General features: G+C 44.9%; 1 protein-coding gene across 2 annotated transcripts in view; it reads right to left on the minus strand.

The window, feature by feature from the left end:
* Positions 1-23,057, minus strand: part of LOC132406679 (RNA-binding Raly-like protein) — a 1,147,695-nt gene that overhangs the window by 282,039 nt on the left and 842,599 nt on the right. The gene's annotated exons all lie outside the window — the stretch shown is intronic.

Consider the following 23,057-nt stretch of genomic DNA (forward strand, 5'->3'; position numbering starts at 1 on the left):
TCCTATGAACATGTGACCAATAGACCTGAATCTGAGAGTGGAGAGGGAGGTGGCCAGCACAGCGAGGAGAAAGGGGAGGTGAGTGACGTGGAGTTGGGAGACAGCGGCAGGTGGATGATAGACAGAGGCAACGAAAATAAAAAAACTGAGAGGCAGATGGGGCAAGATGGAAGAGAGCTGATGAAGGGAGACAGACAGGAACACAAAGGCTCTTTCTCAGCCCCTTACATCTTCCACCTATCACCTCTCAGCTTCTGACTTCATCTGCCTTCCACTACCTTGCCAGCTCCTTCCCCTCCCTCAACTTTTTATTCTGCCCTCTTCCCCCTTCCTTTCCAGTCCTGATGAAGGGTCTTGGCCTGAAACATCAACTCTTTATTGATTTCCATAGATGCAGCCTTTCCTCCAGCATTTTATGTGTTATTCTCGATTTCCAGAATCTGCAGAGTATCCTGTGTTTACACAAAACTCCATCAGTGATGGACTCTAAACTGAAAACTATCCAGAAAAAAAGAGGACATGCGACGCGCCCTGGATGAAGGAGGAAAAGCACTTGACAAGAGGATAGAGTCAAGGAATGAGGAGATGAGTTCAGTGAGCCAAAAATTAAACTTCCATCTCTGCTCATGACATAAAACTCGGGAAGAGGAACACAAAGAGACTTCAGGAGACATGGATGAGCTCAGTGAGTCGGCAAGAACAGGGCAGATAGATAGAAGCTAACCTGGAAATATGTGAAACCATTCACTTTGATTTCCAAAGCAGGAAAACACAGCATTTTCTAAACAGGATCAGACAGAGAAATACTGATGATCAATGGGATGTGGGTGCCCTTGCCCACAAGTCACCGAGAACTGACAAATAAAGGCAGGAAGCAATCGATAAAGCAGATGGTTTGTTGGCCTTTCCAGCTAAAGGAGTAAAGATGAATACAGGAGCAAAAGGGGTTTTACTGCAATTGTGTCAGATCTTGGTGAGTCTACAGCCACAATGCTGTGTACTATTCAGTTCTCCTACCTAAGAAAAAGGAAACTACCCAATAAAATGGACACTGATTTCTCTAACTTACGTTCATTTCTCCTCACCTCTCTTTTTCCAGTCCGCAATCCGGCTTCCCTCTTACCTTTCCCTTCGATTTACTGAGATAGAGTGTGGACGAGGCTCTTCCATCCCTTCAAGCCACGCAGCCCAACAATCCCCAGATGTAACCCTAGCCTAGTGGTTGCCAACCCATCAATCGCGATCAACTGGTCAATCTTTGTGACTTTCCCAGTAGATCCCGAAAAAAATGAAAAATAAATACACAAAAACTGTTGAGAGATTGTTTCCGGGTTGCGGGGTTTTAGTTCTGTTCTTTCTGCCCAGTGCACATGCGTGTAGCTCCCCCGCCATGCACTACACAGTGTACTTCAGTGGTCCCCAACCACCGGGCCACGAGGAAACGATATGATTTGTTGAACTTGAATGCACGTGAGGTCATCAGTCGCCTAACTGCAGTGAAATGATCCCGCCAGGGATCACTCGGGTAACCGGCTGGCAAGAAGTGCTGTTGCTACTGGCCTGGAGCGCAGACAGATGAGCTGAACCTGTTTAGCACACCAAATGTTCTTGGGGAACCTGGTGCTGAAATATTCGCAGACGACCTAATTCAGACTCAGGGTTCCGTAAATAGCAGAGCCGCTACCTCGCTGCGATCTACTGAAACAAACTTCTGTCGGCCGATAGATCCTACCTACCGACGGGGGGGGGGGGGGGGCGCGCGCCCTGTCACACTCCTTGCTCGGTCAGTCGCTCTCTCCGGACTGCGACCGCTATGGCCCCGGCACGGGGACTTCTGGCCCTGACCTTGTCCTCTCACCCCACCCACGACCAGCCGCACCTGGCCAAGGCGTCTGGTGGCGGGCGGGCGGGAGGCTGGAGTTCAGGCCAGGAGGCTGTCTAATGAGGCAATGAAGCCCTCAAAGCTGCTTCGGCACTGTGAGTCCAAGCACACTGTGCTTAAAGACAAACCCGTCGAATTATTTCAGTGGAAAAAACGTGAGCAAGCGGGACAGAAGCTAAGTGCTGAGAGCCATGTAAACTAAATTGCAGACTAGACTGGACCTAAGGAACCTGCTTCCAGTATTGCTATATTCCCGTTGTGTTTAATGACCGGAATACCCATCCCCCAGCCCCCCCATAGGTCGGTCCACAAGAATATTGTCAATATCAAACTGGTCCACAGTGTGAAAAAGGTTGGTGACCCCTGGTGTACATACATTATTTCTACTTCTGGGTTGCGGGGTTTTACTTCCGGTGCATATGCATGTGACTAATCGGTTTAGTAGGTCGATCTTGCCTTTCACTAAGGCCGAGGTAAGGGATCTTGGGCTTAAAAAGGTTGGTGACCACTACCCTAGCCTAATCACAGGACAAACTACAGTGACCAATTCTCCTACCAACAGTTACATCTTTGGACTGTGGGAGGAAACGGGAAAACCCACACAATTGTGGGGAGAATGTACAGCAGGAATTGAACCTGGGTCACCTGTACCGTAAATCGTTGTGCTGTCCACTACTCAACGTCTTCTCCTCACCTGCCCATCACCTCTCTCTAGTTCCATTCCTCTTTCCTTTCCTCCCATGATTCAGACTCCTTCCTATCAGATTTCTTCTTCTTCCAACTATCACTTCCCAGTTTCTCACTTAATGTCCCCTCTCCTACCCACTTGTATTCTTTCCCCTTCCCCCACCTTCTTATTCTGTGGTTTCCTCCCTTCCTTTCCAGCTGTGATGAAGGGTCTCAGCATGAAACGTCAATTGTTTATTCCTCTCCATCGGTGCTGACTGATCTGCTAGTTCCTCCAGCATTTTATGTTTGTTCCTCTGGATTTCCAGCATCTGCAGAATCTCTTGTGTTTATGAAAAGGTGGAGTTGTTTTATTGCCATGAAAATTCATCAGAATTGGTCCCAGGCAAGGCACGCTTTCTGAACTTTCTGAATGAGGAGAGATTGAGTAGACTGGAGCCGTAGCCTCTAGTTGGAAGAATGACAGAGGATTTGCTGCAATTTACAGAATTCTCATGTAACTGGGTGACCATTGAATGCTGTTCATTATCATTAAAAAGTGTACTCAGGCATTCATCCCGCTAATGCTAGGATAGTTGTCTGTATCTTTAAGTGGAGATGGTGATGTCATTAAGCACGCGTGGGATAGTGGGGAGACCATTTCGTTTTCTGCTGCTGGAGCCGGTGGGGCTTTGAAATTGAGTTCGTCCCAGGCATGCCAGGCATGGTGAGGAAAGATTTTCACAAGTAAAGAACTCAATGCTGGATAGTGTGGCCTGCGAAGTTCCTCACTGGCCAAGTAGAATTGCCACTACCGTATTAGTACTGTATTAGCTTTGTGCGATTTTCTTTGTATTCTTATACTACATCCGCAATTGGTCGAGACATAAGTGTGTGGATTGAAGGTTAAACGGAGATTGTAATGGCAAAACCTGATTGTAAAGTTGTTTGTTTTTGTTTTAAGACCCTCTTCTGGCACTTAAACATCTAAAACAGATACAGGAATTAAAACCCGAAAAAGTAGTTGTTGTCCTGAGTGTGTACTTTTCCCCGGGCTACAACACTCATAGCAGGAAGATGTTTCATTACCTGTTTAAGGAGTTATGAACTAACTTAGAACTTCGGATTGGTTATTCAGTCAGGAATGGGTAGTGAATCGCTGCGCCAGAGAGTTGTGGAGGCTCACTCAGTGAGTTCACTCGAAATGGAAATGATAGACTTCGGGATACCATGGGATACAGGGAAAGGGCAGGACTGCGGCTCTGGGACAGAAGGGTGACCTTGATCCTGCTGCCAGAGCAGGATTGAAGGGCCTGATGACCACACATGCTCCAATTTCCTATGTTCTTTTAAGAAACTGAAACATGAGTCACAACAGCAGCCCGTTCCCGTTCAATAAAATCACTATTCTTTACCTGACGTACACACATATACTAGGTACATCCACACAGATATTGATACATGCCACACATACAGGTACCAAAAACACACAGGCACAGACCAAACAGACTGGTATAGGTACACACTATTTACAGGTACACACACGGGCACAGGCACACATCTAACACACACACACACACACACACAGACAGGCAGGCACCATACATACAAGCATTATCACAAACCATACAAATAGATACAACCTCTTCTTCAGCTGTCCATCAGAATCCAATGACGACGTCCACTCCTTTAACGGCGAGATCTTTGATGACTATACAGTCCTATCCTGGACCCACAAGTTCTATTGCAGGTGGGACATGTATATGTGGTGGTGGTGGTAGTGATGGCAACCATGGCTGCATTTCTCCTGGCTCTCTTCTACTGTCTGCTGGTTGTTCTTTCCATCTCCAGAATACGAACCCCGTCCCTACACAGCTGTTGCCAAGTGACATGGTCGGCAGCAACATCCTTCAGGTCCTCAGGTCTGATCGTGCACTTCCTTAAAGCCATCTGATCCTTATAATGCTTCTTCAGCCCTCCAGCTAAGCGTCGACCATGATGTAATTGGCTGTATAACACTCTGTGGGGTAGCCGACATGGGGAAGTCCTTATCACGTGCCCCAGCCGCTGCAGCTGATGCTGGGTGATCATGGCCTCAATACATCTGCAGTTGGTCTTAACGAGTATTTAACGAGTATTTAAGTGTGAGGCACCCGCTCACGCCAAGTAATTCCCAGGGTGTGCTGAAGGCAGCTTATGTGGAAGCGCTCCAGGGACTTGATGTGATGGCTGTAGGTTACCAAAGCTTCATAGCTATAAAGGAGGGTGGTGACACAGGCCGCTTGGTATACAGCAACCTTTGTGGAGGGATAAAGGCTCCTGTTCGGAAAGACTCTACGCCAAAGTCTCCCAAAGGCAGCTGATGCCTGTTTAATGCGGCTCTGGATGTCGTTGTCAATGCTGCTATCCTCAGAGAGAATGCTCCCCAGATATTTGAAAGCTCGCACTACTGACAGTTTTTCATCACCAACAGTGAAGGCAGGTAAGGTGGGTGGGACACTGGTACTCCATTGGCAAACCACTTCTGTCTTGGTGGTATTGACAGTCAGCCCCACCCTGCTGTACGCTCTCACCGCCACAGCAAGGACAGTCTGAAGATCCACCACAAGAGCACAGTCACCTGCAAACTGCAGCCCCAGGACCCGCTCTCTATGGAGTTTGGTGATTACGTGGAGCCTCCTGATGTTAAAGAGGTTGCCATCTAATCTGACGTCCACTGCCACACCACTGGTGTCCTCAATCTCGTTGTGGAGAAGCTTGGTAACACACAGGAGGAAGATATTAAAGAGCACTGGCGCTAGCACACACCCCTGCCTCACCCCTGTGTGTACAAGGAAGGGCTCGGACTCTTGTCCTCCTATGGTCACCCGAGCAGTCATCCCATCATGGAACTGGCGGAGGATGTTAACATATTTATCGGGACAGCCAAACCTGAGGTGGACGTCCCATAAGAGCTCTCTTTTTACAGTGTCAAATGCTTTGGAGAGGTTGACAAAGGCCATAAACAGATCCTGATGTTGCTCCTGGCACTTTTCCTGAAGCTGCCGGGCTGTGAAGATAATGTTGATCGTGCTCCTGTTCTTCCTAAATCCACACAGCAATTCGGGCAGCATTGACTCGGTGATGTTGCTGATGAGCCTCTGAAGCATCATCTTAGCCAGGACTTTTCCAGCAACAGAAAGGAGTGATACGCCCCTACTATACTGCCGCAGATGGCCTTGTCACCCTTGTTCTAATATTCACAACGACGTTTGCATTTCTCCATTGCTGTGGGATGTTCTCATCAGTCCAGGCCTTAGAGATGTCCTGGTAGAGGGTGTGCATGCACATGTATCCTCCGTTCTTCCGTAACTCAGCAGGGATATTGTCAGTGCCAGGGGACTTGTTGTTCTTAAGGGAATGGACAGCTGATAGAACCTCCTGGAAGGTTGATGGTAGACTGAGGTCATGGGTAGGAGGAAGTTCAGGCAGTTTGTCCAGGATGGTGGGGTCTGCATCAGAATCCTGATTATGCAGGGTGTTAATATGCTCAGCCATACACACTGTGCAACCACACACCCCACACTCTTGCAGTCTGCAGAGTCAGAGAAAATTCATCCCAGAGTCTCATGACCTTGAAAAAAATTAAAATTAAGGACTTAAATCCTCTGAAACTACGTCTGCAGTCCCTTTGTAGCTGTTTCACTGTCCTATCTAAAACCTATTAAAAGGAGATAAAGTGCATTGTCCTCGCACTTGGATGACTTCTCATTTTCTTCCCGATCCTTTTTAAAAGTTATTTAAATTTTACTGCAGTAATCTATTTACTGGAATTTCAATTCAGGCAGAACGCAAACGGCCTGCATTGTCACATAGTGCTGAGCCGCCTGTTAGAAAACTGATATTGAAAAGTTTCAGACAACCTCACAGTTTACAATAAGGAATGATATTAGAGGCTGTACTTTGACTGCAAGCCCACAAATTGCACTTTTGGGGTGGGAGGAGGGAAGCCGAGTGGGGAGGGGTAGGCACCAATTTAATTTAATTTTATTCACAGGCAAGCAAATTTTCCCGAGCTGTGACCAGCAGACCCCTGCTCTGCCAAAGGAACTTGGAATCAGCAAACTGTGAGCAGAATAGAAGCTAACGGTGCCGACTATGTTATGAGTCCCTGCAGGGGGTACACTGGGCATTGTTCACTTCCCCTAAAAGGTTAGTGATTATACAGAAAGTGGTTAATATAGAAATATGCTCATTGACAAATTGGCTGCCCCAGCCCTCTGCATGTGCTCATTTAGAATAATCCCCACTGGGCCACCCTGTATTTGCTTGGCCAGCGGTGGCTCAGCTGATAATGATCCCATCTTTCACTCAGGAGCCTGAGGTCTGACTCCAGTCTCGAGGGAATATAATCTCAGATCACTGAAGGATTGTTATACTGTGAAAGCCTGGGACACAGTGCTAAATGGAGGTTAACCCCGTTTCCCTTTCCACAGATGCCGCCAGACCCGCCAAATTCTTCTATTTCTTATTTCTGTTAAGAAAAGATTACACAACGCTTATTTCAAAAAGGAACATGGGAGTTCTTGATCGATATATATTACTGAAAAGAATGGTTTGGAACACATTATGAATCCACGATCCATGCAATTGGAATATTTCTTCTCCTGTCTATCATCTGACTGCATGTCTCCCCCACTGGCTGTGAATACGCTGGGATATCCAGTGGCGGTGAGAGCTGCTCTATAAATCCAAGTTCCCTATTTTACTTTGAAGCTGGTAGAAATAAGCCAGAGCAAATCACTTACTTCAGATTCCTAGAACTATAGTGTTTTATAAATTCTGGTGTTGCTTCTCTCTTTCCTCTGTTCTCCTTCATCTCGCTCTGCTTACAACTTTCCCAGACGCAGCAGTTGTGATTAACAAGTCTCTCTCAGCCAGCTCCTTCCCCACATCTCATCCATCCTCTGACAGTCTCCGTCACAGGCATTCTCCCTCCACCCCTTCTCTGCAATTAAAACATGTTTTGTTTCGGACTTCTGGTTCCAATCTGGAATCATCAATCTGAAACACTGACTCTCCACAGATGCTGTCGGCCCTGCTGAGAACCTATATTGATTTCCAGCTGTAGGCTTCTCCTGTTTATTTTGCCCCTCGTCAGTGAGCCAAAAGACAGTGGAGCTGCACATGTTATCCCTGTATTGCCTGGGATGAAAGCATGGCTCACAACAACCTTTCACTCAAGGTCAGCAAACCAAAGGGATGATTACTGACTGCAGGAAAAGGAAGCCCCAGATCCATGAGCAGTTCTCATTAGGAGAGGGTCAGTAAGTTTAAATTCCTTGGTGTTCTTATACCAGAGGAACTGACCTGGGACCAACACATAATGAAGGCACAACTTAGAAGTTTGGCATGTCATCAAAACTCTATTGGTGCACAGTGGGGAGTATCCTGACTGGCTGCATCACAGCCTGGTATGGAAACACCAATACGCAGGAAAGGAAAAGTCCATAGGGAGTGGTGGGTACAACCCAGTCCACCATTGAGCAAAAACCCCCCACCATCCAGACCACACATGCTTCTTGCTACTATTATCATGTAGATCCCCCACCACCAGGTTCAGGAATAGTTGTCACCCAGAACCATCCTGCTGTACATCCACGTACATATCCAAATTCCCTGAAACCTTGAAATCAAACCTGAATCCATCACTTCCACTGACCACTTGTTCCACACTCACACCACAACACACACCACCAAGCTCCCCCTCATGTTCCCCTTAAACATTTCACCTTTCACTCTTAACCCACGACTTCTGGTTCTAGTCTCACTCAAGCTCAGTGGGAAAAGCTTGCTATACTCCCCATTCTCCGACTCCCTCGGGAATAAAGTCCTAACCTATTCACCCTTTCCCTATAATACTCGGGTCCCGACAACATCCTTGTAAACTTTCTCTGTACTCCTTCAATCTTATTGATATCTCTTCTGTAGGTAGGTGCCAGAACTGCACACAAGACATCAAATTCGGCCTCACCAACTTCTTATACAACTTCAACATATCATTGCAACTCCTGTACTCAGTATTTTGATTTCTGAAGGCCATTGTGTGAAAGTATTTCTTTACAACCCTATCTACTTGTGATGCCTCTTTCTGGGAATTATGGATCTGTGTTCTGAGGTTACACTGTTCCACCACACTACTCAGTACTCTTTTGTTCATCATGTCAGTCCTACCCTGCCTCGTCCTCACAAAGTGTAACACCTCATCCTTGTCTGCCTTAAATTCCATTTGCCATTTTCAGCCCATTTTTTTTCGGATGGTCCAGATGACATTGCAAGCTTTGACAGCCTCCGTCGCTGTCCACTACACCACACCACTTGTCACAGGCCTCCAGCCAGACAATGGCTTCTCCCATGAAGCCAATATCTAATTCAAATTATCACCTTATCTTCAAAGTCTTGCTGGACCTTATCAAATGGCATGATAAAGTCTATGTACATAACATCCACTACCTGGCCTTCATCAATGTTCATGAACTAGCCAATGAGAAATGAGTATCAATCTCACTGAGCACATTGAGCTTAAAGGCATACAGTGTGCTTATAGGTGTAACTGCCCCAACCAAATCAGCCAAAATGAGCATGGCTGATATTGTGAAAGTAATACAGGAATATTTAGAACTGAAGCTATTGTTGATTGCAGAACATTTTAGGTGTCATAAGCAGAAAAAGGAAAGGTAGTCCATTTCAGCATACACGGCAGATTTGAAGAGATTTGCTGACTATTGTCAGTTCAGTGATGGGTTTAATAATGTACTGAGAGATGGCTTAGTTTTGGAATCTTACAAGAAAACATTCAAAAACAGCTCCTAACCGAAGCATAGATTTTTTTTTAAAAAAAAGAGCAATTGAAATAGCTGTATCGATGGAAACGCAAGACAGAGACACAATTGAGTTGCAGTCAGGAAAGAAAGTGAGTGAGGACAAAATAGAGGCCAGCCTGGCTGAACAAATGGTGATAGCTTTGTGGCACAGCATCACATTCATTAGACCAATGTAAGCTTAAAGACAAAACATGCAGAAAATGCAACAAAATGGGACACATCCAAGCAGCCTGTCAGACAGACAAAAATAAATGGACTGCACAGGGAAGAGAAAAAACTAGGTCAAGTTGCAGTTTCAGAAAGAGCATTAAGCTCCAATGTCATAGTTAAATTTGCTGAATCCACCATCGTAGGCTGAATCAAAGGTGGTGACAAATCAGCATATTGGAGGGAGGTTGAAAATCTGGCTGAGTGGTGCCATAACAACCTCCTGCTCAATGTTGGCAAGACTAAGGAGCTGATTATTGACTTCAGGAGGAGGAAATCCTCATTGCATGATCACCAGTGGAGAGGATCAGGAACAGCAACTTTTAATTCCTTTGTGTTATTACCTCAGACGACCTGTCCTGAGCCCAGTACACAAGTGTAATTACAAAAAAAGCAGGGCTGCACCTCCACTTCCTTAGGACTTTGTGAAGATTTGGCATTATATCTAAAATGTTGACAGACTTCTTCAGATGGATGATGGAGTGTATATTGATTAGTTGCATCACAACCTTGTACAGAAACACCAATACCTTTGAATGGAAGATCCAACAAAAAGTACAGAATATCATCCAGTCCATCACTGGTAAAGCTCTTCCCACCATTAAGCACATCTACATGAAGTATTGTCACAGGAAAGCAGAATCCATCAATAGGGATCCCCATCACCCAGGTCATGCTCTCTTCTCACTGCTACCATCAGGAAGAAGGTATAGGAGCCTCAGGACTCAGCAATTATTACCCTTCAACCATCAGGCTCTTGAACCAAAGGGGATAACCTCAGTTGCCTGTCATTGAAATGCTATCACAACCTATGGACTTACTTTCAAGGTGTCTTCACCTCATGTTCTCAATATTTATTGCTTATTTAATTATTATTATTGTTTCTTTCTTTTTTTGTATTTGTACAGTTTGCTGTCTTTTGCACTCTGGATGAATGCCTAAGTTGGTGTGGTCTTTCATTGATTCTATTATGGTTATTATACTATTCTGGATTTATTGAGTATACCTGCAAGAAAATCAATTTCAGGGTTGTATCTGGTGACATGTATGTACTTTGGTAAGAAATTTACTTCGAACTTTGAACAAATCTGCATGCTGTTGAAATATGATAATAACAAGAATGACACTGAGCAGCCTTGAGATTTACAATATGAAAACTAACAACAGACAAGCAAAGAAGAGAAAATCTGCAGATCCTGGAAGTCCAAGCAGACCAGGCAGCATCTATGACAAGCAAAATGGCTTACACCAGAAGTGAACGGCAATTTATTTAAAATGGAATTGGACACTGGTTCGGCTGTTTCATTCATTACACAAAATGAATTTGAATGGCAATTCAAAGATACTGAACTGAAGCCTGCAGATATCCAACTAAGAATTTTTACCGGAGAAAAGACAACTCCTGTGGGAATGACATTCACAATAGTGAAATACAACAACCAACAAGCCACATTGGCTTTGTATGTGGTAAATACAGGAGGGCCAGCAATGTGGGACCACGATAGGCTGAGACAACCATACCTTGCTTGGGGATGTATCCACCATTTGCATGCCACATCCCCTGCAATAGTCAACCAAGAGCGAAGGTTAACAGATGATGCCAGAGCAGTGTTCAAGGATGGCATTGCAAAAACTCAAACATACCCAAGGTAAAATTGTGTGGAATGGAAATGCCACACCCAGGTCTTACAAAGACACCTAGTTCTTTATACCTTCCATTTATCACTACCTCCATGTGACCCAGCCCATGAGCTACTTCCAGATCACATGGAGGCCGAGGGAATTCTTTCCAAACTTGAATGGGCAACGCCAGAGATCCCAGTAGCCAAGAAGGATGGGTATGTCAGGATCTGTGGTAATTTTAAGGTCACCAACAACAGAGCACTGAAAGTAGATCCATACATTCTGCCCAGGATAGAGGATATCCTGGCAAATCTTTCTGAAAGAAAACAGTTCAGCAAAGTGGAATAACTGAAGCCTACCTTTGGATAGAGATGGAAGTAGAGTCCAAAGTGCTGCTCACCAAGGGCTTTATCACCATGATAGTCTTCTTTATGGGGTAGCTTCTGCACTCTGGCAGGAAGCTGCAACGCTGCCCAGGCACTCAGTGTTACCTCAATGACAACATCGAGGATGACAAGGAACATCTCCAAAATCTCAGGACAGTGTTAAAAAGATGAGAAGATTATGGGCTCAGAGCACGATGCAACAAGTATGAATTCTTTAAACCAAGCATCATTTACTGCGGTCACACCATTGACGCACAGGATTACAGAGGTATGCTCAGAATATTCAGGCAGTGGTGGATGCCCCAAGGCCAGAGGACATGTCAGAGTTGTGGTCCTTTTTAGGATTTTTCAATTACTATAGGAGGTTCCTGCCAAACCTGGCTTCTGTGCTCCACTCCTTGAATTAATTACTACAGATCAGAAAGAAATGGGACTGGACAAAGCAGTGTGAGGTGGCTTTCCAAAGAGTAATGGAAATGGAGATGTAAGACACATTATGTTCTACATTGTCCTATGAGGCTTGGCATGCTATGGTTGGAATGCCAATCGGTCCAGAAGCAAGGTGTCCAGAGAAGCCAGACTGACAGTCAACTCCAACAACCACCAAAGGGGAAGCCCCAGGACCAGAGATCATTTCACAGCCACAAATCTCACCTGCCAAGCAGAGCGATCCCCCCTGTCAGGAAGGACGTTATCCCACAAAAGTAAGAAAGACTCCACAGTGATTAAGCCTTCAGGCCTGAAAAGAACAATTTAAAATTTACTATGCTGTGGATGTCTAAGTAGTAGTTATATTAACCAGGATACTGTGTATATGGTTCAGATGCATTCTATATTGAGTTAGAGTTTGTAGCTAAGCAGGGAGGAGTGCTGTGTATTTAATATTTCTGTAATATTCAAGAAATCTTGTAAGTATATAGCATTCTTTACTTGTTTAAATAATAAATTGCAGGTAATGTGTAAAAGTATGTAAATGGCTTATGTCATCACGCCACCACATCATATATGTGCACCATGCTTTAAAGTAAAAATGAACGTACAGAAGTTATCGCCCATCTCTGCATTTTTCTTGCAATTATTTTTGTTTGGAGTTACAAAACTTTGACTGACTTCAGAATAAGTAATGTTTTGAAATACGGCTGTGGGGCTTTGCCCCATTGAACTAACTGAAGGTTACTGAGATCCCAGTGCTGAGAACGTTGCCCTGGGAGAGATCACTGACATGGGTTCCCTTCTCCTTCCAATGGATCCCTCCACATCTTGAGGTGCCCGCTGTAGCTGGTCTTCACCCCAGTCACACAGAGGGAGTTTGTGACTACTACTAATATGTGCTTTGAACCAGGACTGATGTTTTGACTTTCAAACAACTTTCTCTCAGCTGATCTAAGGCTATACTGTTGCACTCTTTTCCAGTACAGGGATCCCAGGTGCTCAGCCATTAATAGACCACCTGGATATGAAACGGGTCCCGAACAACAATAGCGTAAAAAGTAACTAATTTTATGGTGGAACGGGAAGCTGTTGGAGCTTATCAACTCCCAGTGGAAGGCCAGATGAAGACTGATGACAGCAGATGTCCTGTAGGGCTGGACTGAAACCAGCCATGCATCACTGCTGCTTGAAGCAGAGTGCATGTGAGTTGTAAAGTAAGGTAGGTGTTTAGCTCCAACGATATTACATGTTGCTTGGTGCCCCTTAACTGCTATAAAGTGGTGTTTAAAAAGCTCCACTCGATGTAACTTCCATCGCCTTCCCAGCTGCTGTCTCACACAATTAAGCAAGAGTTGTGCCAAGGAGAATGTTTGGAGGGGCTACTGCACAAGAGCAGAGCAAACTGCAGAGGGCTGTAAACTCAGCCAGCTCCTTCCTGGCACTAACTGCCCACCATCAAGGGCATCTTCAAAAAGCGATGCCTGAGAAAGGTGGCATCCATCAGTAAAAGCCCCCATCACCCAGACATACCCTCTTCTCACTCTTAACTTCATGGAAGAGGTACAGGAGCCTGAACAAATACAATCAGCATTTTGGGAACTGCTTCTTCCCTCTGCTATCAGATTTCTGAATGAACAATGAACCTTATGAGTATTACCTCACCCTTTTTGCTCTCTTGATACATTTTCTATTTAATTTTTGAATAGTTTCTTATTATAATGTATAGTATATTTATGTACAGCACTGTGCTGCAAAACGACAAATTTCATGACCTATTTCCGTGATAATAATCTGAGTCTGATTCCAATATTGTTTTCCAGTGGGATTTAAGTCAGCCCCTATTCCAGTATTGTTCCGAAAGCATGGGGTTGCACTTAGGTGGGCAGTAGTTCTGGAAGTGGAATGCGGGTAACATTAGGTCTAAGATCCATCTTGATTTGGATCTGATCCATCCTGATATTGACAGTGAGAGAGGGAGAGTGTGCTCAAATCCAGACCTGCCACCAAGGGGGGTGGGGGGGGGGCTCTTCTATTTGCTAAGCCTCTCGATCCTAGTTGGATCTCATTATTAGTGTAACCAGCTGTAGCTGGGTTTCACTCATCCATTCGATAATGGGTCACACAATCAGCACTGGTATAGTCAAGGAGCTGTAATAAGAAGATACAAAAGCAGCTGGGCAGAACAGACAAAAGCCTGAAAGCACATACCACCGGGTCCAAGGTCAACTTGTACCCTGTTGTAATCTGTTTTGCTAGGATGACAAGATGAACTCCTGACCTCACAATCTACCTCATTATGAACTTGGACTTCATTGTTTCTCTGCACTGCACTTTCTCAGTAGCTGTTACACTTCATTCTGCATTACTGTTTTACCTCGTTCTACTCCAGTACACTGTGCAAAGATTTGACCTGTATAAAGAGTTTGCAAGATGTGCAAAGGCTGATCTCAGCTTGCCCCGTGAAAAGAGTTGGCAGGAGGGGTTAAACAGGAAAAAAATAATCTCCTAAATAAAACTTACAGCATTATCTGCTGCCATGATATTCTTGTCAGTTGAATCATCTCATTGACTTGGCTCCCACCTCCCATTTTGACCAGTCAAAATGCCCTTGATATGTGATATCTCGAAACATGTCAATAATAACCCAATACCAATTCTAATCCCAATAAGAAATGGAAGGTAGAAAGGTGTCAAACAGCAGGAGGTTACAGGAGTAGGAAAGAGCAAAGCCAATGAGAGACCTGAGCAATGATAAGAATTTTAAATAACATCATTAGAATATTAGAGATAATGGTGACAGTATACTTTCCACTGGAATACCCTTTAAAAACAATTGCTATTCTATTCTTGTCCAACAGTGCAATTAAAACTGCAATTAAGTTTTATTAATTGCAAGCTTAATCACAATTTACGTCTTTAATTACTTGACAGCTCCAAAGTTTTGCAAATCGGTTTAATGTGCATAATTCTTAAGCAATGGCACCAATACTCCGAAATTTAGTCCCATTTATTCTGTAGGCTGTGGTGAGTGGTTTGTAGTTCATGGTTGGATCATTGCAAGGTGTTTGCTCCCAAGGCAGGCACAAACATTATCTCTAAAACTGATGGAGAACATCGACAATGTGCAATGATATCTAGTGAAGTAACCTTGACATTCATGAAATTAGATTTCAAACACTGATAGTCAGGTGTATCAAGAGCAGAAATTCAACTCCCCATGCAAAGTGCATTTTATTTTCAATAAATAATAATCCTTCCCATATTAGAACTTTTATAATGGCTAGAATAGATACACAATCTTTAAACAACTAATACAGTGTAAGTGGATCAAAGCTCATTGACATCAAAAGTGGGATGAGCGTAGGTCGGGGTGAAAGTGGGTGAGTGATATACAGCATTACTGGGTGGGCTGAGGGGCCTGCTTCCCTATCCAGTGGCGCTCTAATGTAACAGAATGGATGAGCGTAGGTCGGGGTGAAAGTGGGTGAGTGATATACAGCATTACTGGGTGGGCTGAGGGGCCTGCTTCCCTACCCAGTGGCGCTCTAATGTAACAGAATGGATGAGCGTAGGTCGGGGTGAAAGTGGGTGAGTGATATACAGCATTACTGGGTGGGCTGAGGGGCCTGCTTCCCTACCCAGTGGCGCTCTAATGTAACAGAATGGATGAGCGTAGGTCGGGGTGAAAGTGGGTGAGTGATATACAGCATTACTGGGTGGGCTGAGGGGCCTGCTTCCCTACCCAGTGGCGCACATCGTCCTCTCCTAATGTAACAGAATGGATTAGCGTTTCTTTCAAAGTGCAGCACAAAAGAATGACGATCAAACAGTTTGTACACTGCTATTATTGTTTTTTTGTGGTTTAAAGTATAAATTATTGCCTTGAAATGCTCAACCAGACTATCGTAAGTTTAACTTTTATCCACTCTTGGAATTAACAAACTAAATTTATATTTTCTCTCAAATTGTGCAAGAATATACAAACCCAGACAGACAATTGTACACCTATCTAGATACTGGCTATAAACAAGGCACGGCCCACATGCCAACACTGTCACAGTTCTCCCATAGCAACAGCCAGAGCCTCGTACTCACAGAATAATAGTGTTACTTACAGAATAATAATAGTGAGGAAGATAAAGAATGGTAGGGTGAAGGAACCATGGGTGACAAGTGAAGTGGAAAATCTAGTCAGGTGGAAGGCAGCATACATTAGGTTTAGGAAGCAAGGATCAGATGGGTCTATTGAGGAATATAGGGTAGCAAGAAAGAAGCTTAAGAAGGGGCTGAGAAAAGCAAGAAGGGGGCATGAGAAGGCCTTGGTGAGTAGGGTAAAGGAAAACCCCAAGGCATTCATCAATTATGTGAAGAACAAAAAGTTGACAGGAGTGAAGGTAGGACCGATTAGAGATAAAGGTGGGAAGATGAGCCTGGAGGCTGTGGAAGTGAGCGAGGTCCTCAATGAATACTTCTCTTTGGTATTCACCAATGAGAGGGAACTTGATGACGGTGAGGACAATAAGAGTGAGGTTGATGTTCTGGAGCATGTTGATATTAAGGGAGAGGAGTTGTTGGAGTTGTTAAAATACATTAGGATGGATAAGTCCCCGGAGCCTGATGAAATATTCCCCAGGCTGTTCCATGAGGCAAGGGAAGAGATTGCTGAATCTTTGGCTAGGATCTTTATGTCCTCGTTGTCCACAGGAATGGTACCGGAGGATTGGAGGGAGGCGAATGTTGTCCCTTTGTTCAAAAAAGGGATAGTCCGGGTAATTATAGACCAGTGAGCCTTACGTCTGTGGTGGGAAAGCTGTTGGAAAAGATTCTTAGAAATAGGATCTAAGGGCATTTAGAGAATCATGGTCTGATCAGGGACTGTCAGCTTGTCTTTGTGACGGGCAGATCGTGCCTAACAAGCCTGATAGAGTTCTTTGAGGAGGTGACCAGGCATATAGATGAGGGTAGTGCAGTGGATGTGATCTACATGGATTTTAGTAAGGCATTTAACAAGGTTCCACACGGTAGGCTTATTCAGAAAGTCAGAAGGCATGGGATCCAGGGAAGTTTGGCCAGGTGGATTCAGAATTGGCTTGCCTGTAGAAAGCAGAGGGTCGTGGTGGAGGGAGTACATTCAGATTGGAGGGTTGTGACTAGGGGTGTCCCACAAGGATCTGTTCTGGGACCTCTACTTTTTGTGATTTTTATTAACGACCTGGATGTTGGGGTAGAAGGGTGGGTTGGCAAGTTTGCAGACGACACAAAGGTTGGTGGTGTTGTAGATAGTGTACAGGATTGTCGAAGATTGCAGAGAAACATTGATAGGATGCAGAAGAGGGCTGAGAAGTGGCAGATGGAGTTCAACCTGGAGAAGTGTGAGGTGATACACTTTGGAAGAACAAACTCCAAGGCAGAGTATAAAGTAAATGGCAGGATACTTGGTAGTGTGGAAGAGCAGAGAGATCTAGGGGTACATGTCCACAGATCCCTGAAAGTTGCCTCACAGGTAGATAGGGTGGTTAAGAAAGCTTATGGAGTGTTAGCTTTCATAAGTCGAGGGATAGAGTTTAAGAGACGCAATGTAATGATGCAGCTCTATAAAACTCTAGTTAGGCCACACTTGGAGTACTGTGTCCAGTTCTGGTCGCCTCACTAAAGGAAGGATGTGGAAACATTGGAAAGGGTATAGAGGAGATTTACCAGGATGCTGCCTGGTTTAGAGAGTATGGATTATGATCAGAGATTAAGGGAGCTAGGACTTTATTCTTTGGAGAGAAGGAGGATGAGAGGAGACATGACAGAGGTGTACAAGATATTAAGAGGAACAGACAGAATGGATAGCCAGTGCCTCTTCCCCAGGGCACCACTGCTCAGTACAAGAGGACATGGCTTTAAGGTAAGGGGAGGGAAGTTCACGGGGGATATTAGAGGAAGGTTTTTCACTCAGAGAGTGGTTGGTGTGTGGAGTGCACTGCCTGAGTCAATGGTGGAGGCAGATACACTTGTGAAGTTTAAGAGACTACTAGACAGGTATATGGAGGAATTTAAGGTGGGGGGTTATATGGGAGGCAGGGTTTGAGGGTCAGCATAATCTTGTGGGCCGAAGGGCCTGAAATGTGCTGTACTATTCTGTGTTCTATGTTACTGGTCATGATAGGTCACTGAAAAGTGTGACGAAACAGAGGGATCTGGGAATACAAATCCTTAATTCCTTGAAAGTGTTATCACAAATCATAAAAAGAGCTGTCGGCACATTGGCCTTCTTAAATTAATGTATCGTGTACAGGAGGTGGGATGTTATGTTGAAGTTGTGCAAGATGTTGGAGAAGCCTAATCTGGAATATTTATTTATTTATTTATTGAGATGCAGCTGAACAGGCCTCTCCGGCCCTTCAAGCCACGCCACCCAACAACCTTCCAGTTCAGTCCGAGCCTAATCACAGGACAATTTTAATGACCAAATAACCTACTGACCAACATGTCTTTGGACTGTGGGAGGAAACCAGAGCAGCTCGGAAAACTCACGTGGTCGTGAGGAAAATGTACAAGATCCTTACAGGCAGTGGCAGGAATTGAACCTGCTCACCTGTACTGTAAAGTGTTGTGCTAGCTACTACATTACCATGTACTTTGTGCAGTTCTGGTACCAACCTACAGGAAAGGTATCAACAAGTCTGAAAGTGCAATCAGGACAGCTCCTGCGTACAATGCTCCTACTGTCAACATCTCTGAATCTTCTCCCAACCACTGAACACATCTACATGAAACATTCCTGTGAAAAAGGAGTATCCATTATCAAAGATGCCCACCACCCAGGCCATGCTCTTTTCTCGCTGCTGCCATCAAGTACGAGGTATAGGAGCCTCAGGACTCGCATCACCAGGTTCAAGAACAGTTACTACCCCTCAACCATCAGGCTCTTGAACAAAAGGGATAACTACACTCATTTAAGGACACTTTTATCTTGCTGTTTCATGTTCGTTATTTATTGCTATTTATTTATATCTGCACTTGCAGTTTGTCATCCATTGATTCTGTTTACAATTACTGTTCCACAGATTTGCTATGTATGCCCGCAGAAAAAGAACCTGAGGGTTGTATGTGGTGACATGTATGTACTCTGATAATGAATTTTACTTGGCACATTGAACTATGAGGGACCTTGAAACCATTAATTTCACTTCTTTTATGTCTGTTTTTCAGTCTTGAATGTGATTCTGGAGCTGTGGAGCCAGTGATTTGCAGGTTGGAGATGGTTGGGTTGTTTGAGCTCCGAGAGGATTCCAGAAGCCAGATGGAGCTTGCACAAATCTCGTAACGAAGAAACTGCAGGATGGGATGGGGCCATGGTTTGACTCCATTTCACTGAATACAGCTTCCATTGTTCACTGATTAAAGTGACAAAGGAGATTGCAACATTGAGCCAAATGTGAAGGATGAGCACCAGCTGCCTGCCTTTTGATCACTGGTGGGATTGCTCTGCTGTCGGAGAGGGGAGACTGCCTTTTGATCACTGGTGGGATCGCTCTGCTACGGAGAGGGGAGACTGCCTTTTGATCGCTGGTGGGATTGCTCTGCTACGGAGAGGGGAGACTGCCTTTTGATCACTGGTGGGATTGCTCTGCTACGGAGAGGGGAGACTGCCTTTTGATCACTGGTGGGATCACTCTGCTACAGAGAGGGGAGACTGCCTTTTGATCACTGGTGGGATCGCTCTGCTACAGAGAGGGGAGACTGCCTTTTGATCACTGGTGGGATCGCTCTGCTGTCGGAGAAGGGAGACTGCTTTTGATCACTGGTGGGATCACTCTGTCATGGAGAGAGGAGGCTGCCTTTTGATCACTGGTGGGATCGTTCTGCTACGGAGAGGGGAGATTGCCTTTTGACCGCTGTTGGGATCACTCTGCTACGGAGAGAAAGGACTGCCTTTTGACCGCTGGTGGGATCGCTCTGCTACGGAGAAGGGAGACTGCCTTTTGACCGCTGGTGGGATCGCTCTGTTACCTGAGAGGGGAGAGGCTGCCACTGTCCCTAGAGAATGTTACCCAGGTATTCTGCATTTTGGATATGGTTACGAATATGGACTTGAAAGATAGAGTTTTTATTCAGTCTTATAGTTGTTTTATATTCCGTCTTTCTTTTTTTTTGTACAGGGGTGAGTCAATGTGCTTGTTCCATTTTTGTTTGTTTGTGTGGGGAGGGGGACTTGGGGGCTGACAATTGTGTTGCTGTTCTTATCATTCTTGGTTTTGTGGTTAGCTGGAGAGGGAAAGATTCAGAGTTGTATATTTGATTACAATTGAACTTTTGAAACTTTGAACTGAGAGTACGGAGAAAATTTACAAAAATATTGCTAAGATGAGTAGCTGAGTTACAGGGAAAACACTTTCTTCTCTGGAGTGGAGGAGGATGAGGGAGAATTCAGAGGTACTGTATACAAGATTATGAGGGGTATATATAGGGTAAATGCAAGCAGGCTTTTTCCACTGAGGTTTTGTTGGGTGAGGCCATAGGTTAAGGGTCAAAGGCAAAATATTTAAGGCAAACATCAGGGGAATTTCTTCACTCATAGGGCAGTGAGAGTGAGGAGCCAGCTGCTAGCAGAAGTGGTGGATGCCAGTTCAATTGTAAAATTAAAGAGAAATTTGGATAGGCATATGGATGGGAGGGGTATGGAGGGCTATGGCCCGGGTGCAGTTTGATGGGACTAAGCAGAATAATATTTCGACATGGACTAGATGGATCAAAGATCCTTCTTCTGTGCTGCAGTGTTTTATGACTCTATAATTCTATTCTTGACAACAAAGTCCTCCAAAACAATCCCAGTAGAGCAATCTAGGGTCGCACCACAATGACGTATAGCTGCAATGAAATAGACAAGAGGGAACTAACGTTGGCTCTGGTCCACCACAAATAGGATGCAAGGAAAACCATCCTCAAATGATGAATCAGCGCCTCTCCATGCTGAACAACATTTGGAAGAAATAATGAAGGCAGCAGGGGCACAGAATATCCTCTGGGTGGGGATTTCAGTGTGTTTCATCAAGAATGGGTGTGTAATGGCACCATTAACATAGGTGGCTGAGTCCTGAAGGACGAAGCTCTTACTGGGTCTGTCTCAGCACTGCACTGCTCCAACACGAAAGCCAGAAACAGAGTTTTGCACACATTACGAAGCAATAGGTACAAGATGGAAAGAAACAGGGTCAGTACCACAGGTCAGGATCGAACCTACATCTCCAGAGCTACTCTGCCTGCTGTGCCAGCCTCCCCCGCCCATGTTGGAGAGTTATTACCTCACCCTGCCTCCGGCCCATTCTATGTTATCCTTCACTTTCTGCACTAATTAATCACATTAAGGGACTGCTTCATGAAGCATTTTTGTTCTGCTTCACCACAAAATGTGGACTTTCCTGGTGGCCATCCATTTTAGTTCTACTTCCCATATCTTTCCCAAAGTTGGCCGCTCTCAGGTTGGGGGGCGGGGGGGGGGGATCCGTCTGTGTAGCCTCCAACTTGAAGGCGTGAATTTTGATTTTTCTATCTTCTGACAACTTCTCCCTCCTCCTCCTTTTCGCTTTCTCCATTCCCCATTCTGCTTACCTCTTACCCATTCTCTTCTCCTTCATCTGGTGCCCTTTCTCCTTCCCTTTCTCCCATGGTCCACTCTCATTTCCTATCAGATTTCTTCTTCTCCAGCCCTTCACCTTTCCACCTATCACCTTTTCACTTCATTCCCCCCCTCCCCCACCCATCAACCTTCCGCCTCACCTGGTTTCACATATCACCTGCCAGCTTGTATTCCTTCCCCTCCCCCAACTTCAAATTCTGACTTCTTCCTCCTTCCTTTCGAGTCCTGGTGAAGGGTCTTGGCCTGAAATATTGATTGTTCATTCCCCTCCATGGATGCTGCCTGACTTGCTGAGTTCCAACAGTATTTTGCATGTGTTGCTCTGGATTTCCACATGTGCAGAATCTCTTATCCTTATTTATTATATTGTTTTGGGGTCTCATTGCAACACCTTCCTCAGTCTCTGGGATAGTTTGCTGTCTCTTTGTCTGATGAATGGTTCTCAAGCTTAGTCATAAATGCCGAAATTCCTAACAGAGCCAGTCATGGCAGCCTCTTTCCTATCCCACAGTGATTTGGTGTGTGAGACAGACCAGTGATGTCTATCCTGTAGTTCCTTACTATTGTGCTCCATAAGCACAAGAGATTCTGCAAGTGCTGGAATTCCAGAGCAACACATTCAAAGCTGGAGGAACTCAGCAGGTCAGGCAGCATCTATGGAGGGGAATAAACAGTCAATGATTTGGGCCGAGACCCTGCATTAAGACTCTGTGTGTGCTGTTTTTTCCCTCACTTTTCAGTGATGGTGGAAAATCAAATGCTTTATACATTGTCTGAGAAGCAGGAGCAACACTTGACATTACCAAACTGATGCACCATCAATAACTCTCTCTGAGACGTGAAGGCGAGATATCGGCTTTTATTGACTGGAAGAAAGAACAAGCAGTAGTTGACCACCATACTACATCCTGGAGACTGAGGGCCGGGCTCAGGACTTGATCGCCTGTATACCGGGGTCTGTGGGAGGAGCCACAGTCAGTGGGAGGGGCCACAGGAGCAGTCAGCAGGGGGCGTGTCCAGACAGGTATATGTAGTTCACCACACAACCTAAGGGATCAATGTAACTACACACATACAGACACAGAGGGAACACGTGTTCGATGCTTAAAGATGCATTACACCTTCCAACTGTGAGCTTTGATAGCAGTCAAATCAGGGAATGAATCAAAGTAAATAGTCTGCAAAACTATGAAGATGTGGATTAAATAATAGAAACTGTGGTCCAGGCTCTGAATATTGAAGAGCCAACACAATTATACCAACTTGCATTTGTACAGGGTAATGACCCAAAGCGGAGGGATTTGATCAGACAAAATCTGAGTCTGAGCCACATCAGGCAGAAACATTTACAACTCAGAAGCCAACTCAAC

This window comes from Hypanus sabinus, chromosome 17 (assembly GCF_030144855.1).
Source record: "Hypanus sabinus isolate sHypSab1 chromosome 17, sHypSab1.hap1, whole genome shotgun sequence".
NCBI classification, from domain to species: domain Eukaryota; kingdom Metazoa; phylum Chordata; class Chondrichthyes; order Myliobatiformes; family Dasyatidae; genus Hypanus; species Hypanus sabinus.